This window comes from Vidua macroura, chromosome 12, assembly GCF_024509145.1.
Source record: "Vidua macroura isolate BioBank_ID:100142 chromosome 12, ASM2450914v1, whole genome shotgun sequence".
NCBI lineage: Eukaryota > Metazoa > Chordata > Aves > Passeriformes > Viduidae > Vidua > Vidua macroura.
This window is the reverse complement of record NC_071582.1, coordinates 20,727,765-20,737,968: the sequence shown is the minus strand read 5'-3', so window position 1 is coordinate 20,737,968 and position 10,204 is coordinate 20,727,765.

The window sequence follows — 10,204 nt, the reverse complement described above, 5'->3', positions numbered from 1 at the left end:
GTACGAGATAAGAAGTTGCTTGAAGACCAGGCAATAATATTTTTAAGAGGGTGCTCTTGGAGTCAGATCTTTGCTGTTTTAGGAGCAAAAAACCCCACAGGGTCAGGCACCTTCCCTCGAGGGCATGGAAGGGGCAGAAAGCATCCTTTTGGGGCTGTACTTTTTATAAACAAAATTTGCCCTCCAGCCACCTGCCCATCTGCCACCAGCCTCTCACTGGGCTGTGAAGATTCCAAGGGACAAATCCTGCAGGAAATCCAGGGGATAACCGGGACCTAACAGTTCTTCTGATGTTTAAATCCATTGGACTGCTGCAGGGAGAGAGCAGGTGCCCCAGGGACACTCCAGTGCTGTAGAAACAGGACAAGAAGTCTCTCCCAGCCTGACAGCAGCAGGTGGCCCAGTCCAAACTGGTCCAGATGGGCCCTTCCCAATCCTCAGCACTGGTCACACAGGCAGCTCTCCCAGCATCACTTACAAACCCCAAAATGCCTCCAGGAGTCCACTCACGTGCCCACATTTCACACTCCTCCCACCTGCCAAACTGAGTGCCAGAATTCCCCTTCCTCCTTTTCCCCATTTTTGGAAGAAGCTGCTCTGTGCAACCACCCCAGAACCCCCCCGAGGCTCACCCAGAGCTCCCCACTCTCTCTGAGGTGCCTCCAAAGCCTCTCCCCTGCTCAGGGTGCCAGATCAAACCCCAAAATCCCAGCTACAGACATGCCTTGTGCTTCACCCACATCTTTCACCCTTCCACAGGACAAAGGGCTCTGCTGCTCCCCCAAACCCCAGTTCTGACAGATGCAATAAAACCCTGCCCAGAAAATCTGCCCCAGAGCAGCCCTGCAGCTGAAGTGACGATTCCCCATGGAAATTCACAGCTGACAGAGGTTTGGGAGCAAACAGGACCTGATGTCTCTGGAAACAGCTCCTCCGACTGCCAGCTGCAGCCTGCAGATCCCTCCATTCCCAATTCTCCAGCACTGGGGTTCATGTGAGGTCAGCCACGAGCTGCTGCCCCATTCCCAAGGCTCTCCCACCCTGAGGGCAGCTCAGGGAAGCTTCTCTTCACTCCCATCTTTTGGGAGGTAAGAGCTGCAGGTGACTGCATCAGTCAGGTTTCTCCTGGTGATGGGCAGAGCCCCAGCAAAGCTCCTGATCCCAGAGCCCAGGAATGCCCCTCTCCCAAAGGGAAAAGCACCAGCTTTTGTGAAATGGAGATTATTTCCCCCCCCAGCATTCCCAAAGGCTGGTGACCAACATCTGTCAGGGCCTGTGGAATCCCACCAGCTCCAGGCTCTGCAGCACAGCTCCAGCCAGGGTTCCCATCTCACCCTCCCCATCTGATCAGGAAGAATCCAAACCATCTGCACAGTCACTGGCTGTGTGCTAATGGCAACTGGCAGAACACGCTCCTGTTTTATCTCAAAGGCTTCTGGTCTCAATGTGAGGTGTTGGATCCATCACCAGAGCTTCCCACCAGGCTTCCTGCACTGCCTGCCACTGCACAGAAAAGCCTTTCCCACCAAAAAGGCAGCCCAGCCCCTCCTCTGCACAAGCCCAGCCAGGCTTTGCTCTGCCCCCTCCATCAGGCACTCACTGCTCTGCCTTCTGATCTCCCCAAAATCTAATCCCAGCCTAAAATCCCTCCGGGCCCTAAAGGACAACTGATGACATCAATCCAAACTGATTTCAATAAGTTATTGCAACTTGCACACAGAGGCGTGGCCTGAAAATGGCATTTTTGGCTTTCTGACAGGAAAAGGGAAATGCAAACCATGAGATGCCTTTGTTTTGAAGCTTGATAGGAACAAATTTGGGAGTGGCTTATCAGACAGATGCACGGCACGTGGCCTCTGGCTTTTCCCGTGGCTGAATCCTTTCTTGAGGTTTCTGGTTTGGGCTGAGCAGCCTTTGAAGCTGCTGGCTGAGGCTGCTCAGCAGGAGGAAACGCTCTGGACCCAGAACCTGGGGGAGCTGAACCCGTTCTGTCAGGGGAAGCCACATCAGACACATCCCAAAATGCCACTTCCATCATCCCTCAGTCCTTCAGCACAGGATGTCTCTGCCACCAGCACAGGGAGCGCTGTCCTTGTGCCAGAGGTGCCTCTCAATGTCCTTATCCAAGCCTCCCCAAAGAGAGCAGAATTTCCTCCAGTTCATTTCCAAAAGGTTTTTTCAATGCTGACCACAAGTGAAACGGGCCAAGAACTCCCCAGATTTATTCTGGCTGGTTTAAGTGTTCACTTAAGGCTCAAGCTAAAAAAGAGAAAACTCCCAGAAATCTGTGAGAAATAATTCCACTCTGGAGCTTTCCTCTCTAGCCCCTGACTGGCCTTTCTGGATTGTTTCCCAGGTGCCTTTTTTACCTCAAGCTGCAGCTTGGTTGTTCACATTCAGTATAAAAGTGCCAAACTTCACCCCAGCATCTTGATTTTTCCATGGGGATCCCTAAACCCAAACCAGGGTTCAGGAAGCAGAAGTGGCTCTGCCACTTCCATCCTTGCTGTCACTGCTTTGCTTTTTGACATTGCAGGCTCTCTGTACAAATAAACCCCAGTTCCAAAGCTGCTGCAAGGGCACTTTGCCCCTCCAATGCCACAGGCTGCACACCAGGACAGAGCTGGAACATTTACCTGTCCCTACAGGCACGGGGAAAAGGTGACTGATCTTATGAAATCTGCTAATTAATGTTTGTGATGATTCTGAGATGAGAGTCCCTAATTATTCCACAGCACACCCAGGTCCTTATCACGGGACCTGCTCGTAACCCCACAGTCCAAAACACTGCTCTGGTTTCATCCAGCCCAATTTGGGAGTGCACCAGGCTGGTGCAGTGCAGAGCATGGCTCAGCCAAGCCCTTGAAGAAGAAATCAGGGTTTTAGAGCCCAGCTTAGGCAGGAAGGTAAAACTAAATTCAAAAAGCAAGATATGCTCTCCATGAAGAGCGCTGGGGCCACTTAACCTCACTGATCCCATCCAAACCCACCAAACTCCTGCACAGCCTTTTATTTCTAGTGTCACTGATTAAAATTGTGACAGCTTAAATTCAATTCACTTGAGCCCGGGCAGTCTCCAGTTTTCTCCTCGAGCTACCCAAGCACAGGGAAAACTGAAGCCAACTCATCATTTCACAGAATGACCAGGTTGGAAGAGACCTTCAAGGTCAAGTCCAACCCATGCCCCAACACCTCGACTAAACCATGGCACTGAGGGCCACATCCAGTCTCCTTTTATCCCCAGCCAGCTGCAGCCTGGTGGGAACTGGCAGCAATCCCATGGAGGTGTCTGCCCTGGCATCCCTGGAGAACCTGTCCAGCCCCAGCTGTTCCAGCAGAGCCTGGAACAGCTCAGCTCCAGAGTGTCCCAGCAGGGACAGAGCCCATCCCTGCCTGGCACCTGCTGGAACTGCCAAGGGGGGAGGGCAGTGAGCAGGATCCTGCACAGGGAGCATCACAGGTGGGCTCCCAACCTTCTCCATGCTCTGGGGACACAGGATGGACACCAGGATGGACAATGGGATGGACATCCTCCTCAGCCCAGGAGCTGGGATGGACACAGCAGCCAGCTGATTTGGAGGGGAAGGTGGTTGCTCAGGTGAAGTCCCTCATTCCCAACTAATTTTTCTTGCACTGCTCAGAACACCTCTCCCTCTGCTCTTGGAAAGAAAGGCAGCCTCAGATTTTCCAGCAGGACAAGGCCTGTGTGTCAGGAACGTTTTCTTTCAGCAGTGTGCTAAAGAAGTGCAAAGGGTCACGGGAGCTCTGGGATGACATCAGCCTCTTTACCATTAATCCTGTGTTGAATATTATCCAGGAGAGAGTAATTTTTAATGGGGCCCTGGTTCGTCTTGTTTAAACTTGCACATACCTGAGCTACTTTTAGGCCTAAACCCACTGAAAAGAAAATAATGCAGCTTGGCTTTAGTGCAAGCAAGAGAAGTGCTAATTCCACCTTCTTTTATCTCCACATTTACTCAGTAGTACAGAGTAAATAGACCAAAATGGAGATTGTTACATTAAGGCACACCTAATAATACTACACCATCCTTAATGCCAATTAACTCTGGGGCCTTTCAACATTGCACTCACTCAGAGCACCCTTCAGATAACACAGCTGATAGAGGAGGTGAAAAAAGTGGTGAGATCAGCAGCAGAGGGGAAAGCTGAGCTTCCAGGAGCAGAATGAAAGCGTTTCTCCTGGCAGCACACAGAATTTTTTGTCCTGCAGGTCTCCAGGGCTTTATCAATCTCTAACCCATTGCCAACCCCTCCACGCTGTTATTAAACACAAGAGATGAGCCCCAAGCTGCAGGACAGGGATTCGGGAGCCCAGTTTTGGTGCTAATCCCAGATTTACCAATAAAGCTGGGTGTAAAGGAGCTGAGCAGCTGTGCTAGGCTTGCCCAGAGAGTCACAGAATCACAGCCTGGTTTGGGCTGGAGGGGACATCAAGAATCAGCTCCTTCCACTCCCCTGCCGTGGGCAGGGACACCTTCCACTGGCCCAGCTGCTCCCAGCCTTGTCTCTCAGCTGGCAGTGAGGAAAGGAGGGAACCAGGCATCCTGTGCCCAGCACAGCCCAGAGTTCTCTTATTCCTCGGGAGCAGAGACTGCCAAAGGAGCCACAACCCTTTCTGTGAGCAAAGCACCAAACTCCAGCCCACGTGAAGGACACCAGAAATGGGTTCTCCCTGCCAGGATGGAGGTTACACCCAACTTTCCAGCCCGTTTGTTTGCAATGTGCCAACAGAGCTCTCTGAAGGTGCCCCAGAAAAGCCTCCAGGAAGTGTAAAGTTGTATTAATGATCCAAAGAGATTTTAAAAGGATTTTTTTTTTTTTTTAGAGCCATCTGCCTGCTAAAAATGGCCAAGAGTCTCCCATGGAATTCAGCTCCAGTGCTGATGCCCAGTGACACAGCTGGACACCAGCAGCAGAGCCAGCAGAGGAGACTCTGGTGGTCCCCATGGCTCCTTCCACACATTCCTGCCCCAGATAAGCCCAGGATGGCCAGAGCTGAGCAAGAGGAGCCCCCAGCCCAGTGGGGAAATCAGAGCTGACAAGGAGGAGGCTGCAGGGCCTGAATGCTCCTCAGTCAGAGAGGGAGTTTTTAATTTTCATGCTCTGAATTAAGTCATCATTGGTTATTCCTGAGATGGAAGGTATGATCTCCCTTTCTAAATATACACCTGGAAGGCTGCCAGGGGAGCACAGCCTCCAAAACCAACAGGCAATCCAGCCTGGAGGAGAGGAGAAGCCCTTGGAGACCTCGGGAGAGGTTTTCCACAGCAGGGAGAGGAAGCCTTGGTTGGGTTGTGGATCAGGAGAGCCCGTGGTCCTGATGAGAGGAGCAGGGAGGAGCTGAGGAGGCAGAGCAGCCCTGAAGCTCAAAGGAGCTGCAGAGCCCTGGGTGCAGAGGGCTCCTGGCCATGGTGGGACGGTCCTGAGGAGGACAGGAGGGGTTGGAGCTGCTCCTGCCTCACACGGGGTGAGCTTGGCTCCTTTCAGACCTGCTCGTGGCAAGGCCACAGCTGGCATGGGCTCCCCAGGGGGACAGGAGCTGCCTGACAGGCTCCAGGCTGTGGCAGAACCCACGGGAGTGTCGTGGTTTGACATGGAAGTGAATTTTTTCCAGGAAGTTGGGTCAAGCCAGGATCCTCCCAAGGGTGGGATGTTCCGGGAGCCACGTCCTGGGATCCACCACACCGGGGGCAAGGCAGTGCTGTGGGCACTGCAGGAACCCCTACAAAACACAATTCCCAACTTTTTCCTTGCTCATCAAGCCCAAAGAGTGATGATTAATTAGGGGAATGATCACTAATGGCACCACCCTACAAGGACCCTGAAATTCTAAATATCACCTTCATTTTACATCTCCTTAAAAAGAAGGGACTCGCCTGAAAGCAGATTTAGGATTTGGACCATAGTCCATTATTTCTCAGTTTGCCAAACTGGGGCATGGCTCACTCCAGATTTCCCATCACAGCAGCTCCCCCCTTTCCGTGCTGCCACTCCTCCACGCTTGAAAATGAATTAATGTAATGAAGAATGTGTCCATATTTCCATTAAAACAGTGATTCTCCCAAATGAGGACCGGATTTACATAAAACTGCCCCAAACATAGGTAAGAGACAGGGCCATTCCTGCCTGTATTTAACGGGATGTTAAATTATCCCAATTACAAGCGTTGCAATGTCACATCTTTAGCTCCCTAACAAGCAGCAAAATCTTGGCACGGCTTTTGGCCAAAGGCAATTGCTTATCAAACCCAGTGCCAGAGAAGAATGATTACCATTTCCTAATGCATCAGAGGAATGCTGCAGTGGGATGCAGAGCTTCATTAGAGACAAGCCCATTGTGGTGGCAGGGAGGTCTGCGGGAAGAGGCTCCTGTTGGAGAGAGAGGAGCAGAGCCCAGCCAGGGCCACTGGGGCCTGTTAATTCACTCCCTGCTCCTTCTGATTTGTTTAGAAAGCTTTAGGGTCTGGATTCACCGAGCTGAATTCAGAGAGAGGCCAGCAGCAGCGCGGAGAGGATTTCTGAGTGGAGGATTTATGGAATTACGGAATCCTTTAGGCTGGAAAAGACCCCTAAGGTCAAGTCCAACCATTAACAAACACCACCAAAAGCAGCCTGGCTGCAGGGGGAGCCAGCCCGGCTGGGATGGGGGTCCCAAGGGCTGCTGCCTCCAGCAAACCTTCAGCACCAAGCTCAGCCCCATCTGAAAAAGGAGGGATAAAGATCTGCCACCCTGAGCAACACCCAGAGCTTTGCAGGATGCACAGCACACCTATATTTATCCTGTTCGGAGGGCCAGGAGCACATCAGGATTGCTCTAAGTCCCACAGACTCCCAGATTTAGGTTAGACTTGTCTGGAAATCCTGCAGCAACAGCTCCAGCAGTCAGGCAGCCCTGCATCCCAGTCCTGCTGGAACCTGGATGAGCAGAGCCTGCACTGAAGGGAAAAATAACACGGGGGGGAGGAAGAAAGTCGGCTGAACTTTGCTTAACCCCACAACGAGCGCAAAGGGATTTCTTATTTTCTTCCCTCTGGTTTGTCCATCCCTAATTAGTATCTCAGAGAAAGCCATGACAGAGTTTTGTAACCCCCCCAGAGCGGGGAGGCTCAGCCAGGACTGCCTGGCGCTGCAGAAATTCAGAGTTTTTGCTCTGTCCTCCCAGCACTTCTCCCAGGCCAGACCACGGCGTGTGCCAGGGACCAAACTGCCAGACATCACAGCACTCTTTGGCCCAAAAAGTCCTCAAAGGGTGACCAAAATTGGAATGTCTGGGAGCTGGGGCTCCCTGGCCTGAGGGCAGCACTGGGAACATGCTGGATTGGAGCAGGCATGGAGGGATAAAGACTGGCCCATAAAGGATATAACTACAGCCTGCAGCTCCCAGTGGAGACAATTCCCCCACGTTTTGTCCATTTAATCTCAGGGGTGAGGAGCTCAGCTTTGGAAGTTGCACCCACCCCAGGCACAGCTCCTTGAGGGGCAGGAGACTGATTTGGAGTGGGAAGGATCCATCCCAAAAGCCCAGGGCCAGCAGCTGTCTCAGGGGAGGCAAATATCAACTATCAACCACTGAAAATCAGGATTTCTCACCCCAGTGGGTATTTATGGATGCTTCCCAGGAGCACTGAGGCAGGGAACCATGGACATTGCCTGGAAAGCTCAGGGAAGGCTGAAGCACTCCGAGCTGCAGTTGGATTTTAAGGGCTATTTCCTGGCACTGGGTGTGTCAGGAATATTCATTCACAACAGCCAACTCACACCAAAAATCCCAGACTTGCCATTAGATATCCACAACAGAAGTCAGGTCTAAGAGCTCAACCAGGCCAGGGAACAAAATCACTGCTAAATGATCCATTATCCAGCCGAGGGAGGGAAATAAAACCACCGTGACTTCCTAAGGAGCCAGAAGATGAGACTGCTCACATAGAAACCTTTGATCCTAGAGGACAACAAGTGCTTAAAAGGAATCTCATCCATTCACCAATTCCTCCCACTCACGGGCTACCGAACCTGGCCAGGACATTCCTTTGTGGAGAGATGAAGATTTTACACCAGATGTTGGAGACTGAGCTTCAGAGCCCCACAGAGCCTGGTTCAGCAGGACTTGGTGCTGCCTGGAAGGTTCCAGGGGGTGTCCCCAACCCACATGACCCCCCCAGAGCACACCCACCACAACAGGGCTCACATCTGGCTGCTCCTGGAGGCACCCACAGCCAGAGGAGGGGGCTCCTTGGGAGGGATTCACTCCAAAGGAGACGCATCCTTCCTGATAATGTGTTCCAGCTTCCTTTTCCCTGTTCACATCTGGGCTGTATTTCTAGGTAGCCAATTCAGCTCCGTGGTTCCACACGTGGCACCCGCAGCATCGCCCTCCCCACTCAGAGAAAACCCTTCCTCTGCTGAGAAACAACCCCCAGCAGCTCCTAAAGCTCGACAAGGAGTGGCCAACATGAAGAAACAACAGAGCAGGGGGGGGCAGGAAAAAGGAATAAAACACGGAATAAAGCGGTGTGACAGCTCTGGAAAAAACCAAGCAGAAATGATCCCGTTTGTATAAGATATTCCGAGAGCCGGTGTCAGTCCATCATGGTTTGTATTAAACCCAGATGGAGATCATCTCCTCTTCAAAGAGAAGTGGCTGTAGTTGTTACAGTGGGCCAGCTGGTTTTAAGCTCCCCTTTTCCCTGCAGTGTAATATATCCCGTGCTCGTTGGAGCTCACGTCCCATGGAATATCTGTGCAATTTGTAACCAGCACACAATGCGGCTCAGCTGTAATTCCATAAATCACCCCGCAGCCTCCGTTTAAGAATAAATCTTCTGATGGCTCTGCGTTGCAAAGGACCAAGCAAAGGTTTGAAAGGCTTTGGTTTGTTTTGTTGGTTTTTTTTTTTTTTTTTTTTTTTTTTTTTTTTTTTTTTTTTTTCCCTCGCCTTTCGAAGAGGAAAAGAGATTCAAAGACATTTGCAAAATCCACAAGGGGTCAGTGTCTTGGCAGAAATCCTCCTCCAGTGCCGAGGAACACAGGCATGGCCCCAGCTCCAGGATGTTTTTAATACTCCGAGACAAGGGAAGGATTTGTGGGGGCAGGGGGTTGATTTTGATGTCTCTCCCTGCCTCCTTTTTTAATGAAAAAAAGCAACTCAAGCAGCAATTCTGCTTTGCTGCACTGTTTTTCTGCTTCGGCACGAGTGACCTCTGAGGAGTGGGAGAGCCCCGGGGGAGGGGGATGCTGACCTTGGACCTGCACTGCTCAGCCAGGGGGATGCTGGGGCCAGGCAGGGCAGGGGCTCAGCCCCAGCAGCTTTCCCAGTGCTCAGAAACATCCCCCGTGGGGCCAGGGGGGTGCCACAAAGGGACAGTGGGGTCACAGCCCCTCGGATCCACGCGGTCCCTCCGCACTGGAGCGGCTCCATGGCGAGCTCAGGGCTCTCCCTGGTGCTCCCAAGTTCGGTGGTGTCACCCCCACCGTGCCTGGGGACACCACCCGGGCAGGACGGAGCAAGGTGAGGCTGCACAGCAAAGTGAAAAGGGTCAGTAACACCCCAAAGCTCAGCCCAAACCCACATCCCACCACGGGGCTGGTGCTGCACTGAATTGTGCACACGCAAAGCCTCAGAGCACTAAATAAAGCCCAGTCCCCAGATCCTTCCCTCTCCTGATGCACCTGAGGGGCCTGGTAGCAAAAGCAGCTCTAAAGGAGGGGTGGAAACCACAGCACTGGGGGAACAGAGCATTTCCCAGCCCTTCTCTAAGCAATGGCCCCAGAGGTGTTTCTAAAACAAAGAAAGAACATGCCCAGTGCTGCTGCTGAAGTTCATTCCTGACCACGTAAGAAGTAGGCTGAGCTCCCCAAGTCCATCTGCTGCGTTTTCCTGCCCACATGGAGGATTCAGAGCTGTTTTGCTGATTTTCCCCTGACTCAGGGGCTGCTGCTGCTGCTCCAAGAGGTGATGCCCAGGGGCCTCACGAGCCTTGACTTGGTCTCCCTTTCTCAGGTGTGTGGCACCAGATCAGCCCAAAGCCACAGGAGGGGTCTCTGAGGGGGGGCTGTGGGTTGGTGAGAGAGGAAGGATTGCCCAAGTCTTACTCAAGGAGCAGCTCTGACCTCCCACCCTCCCTCCACACACCACCACTTATCTTGGAGGAAACATTTCACAACATCACATTAAAAAAAAATTCTTT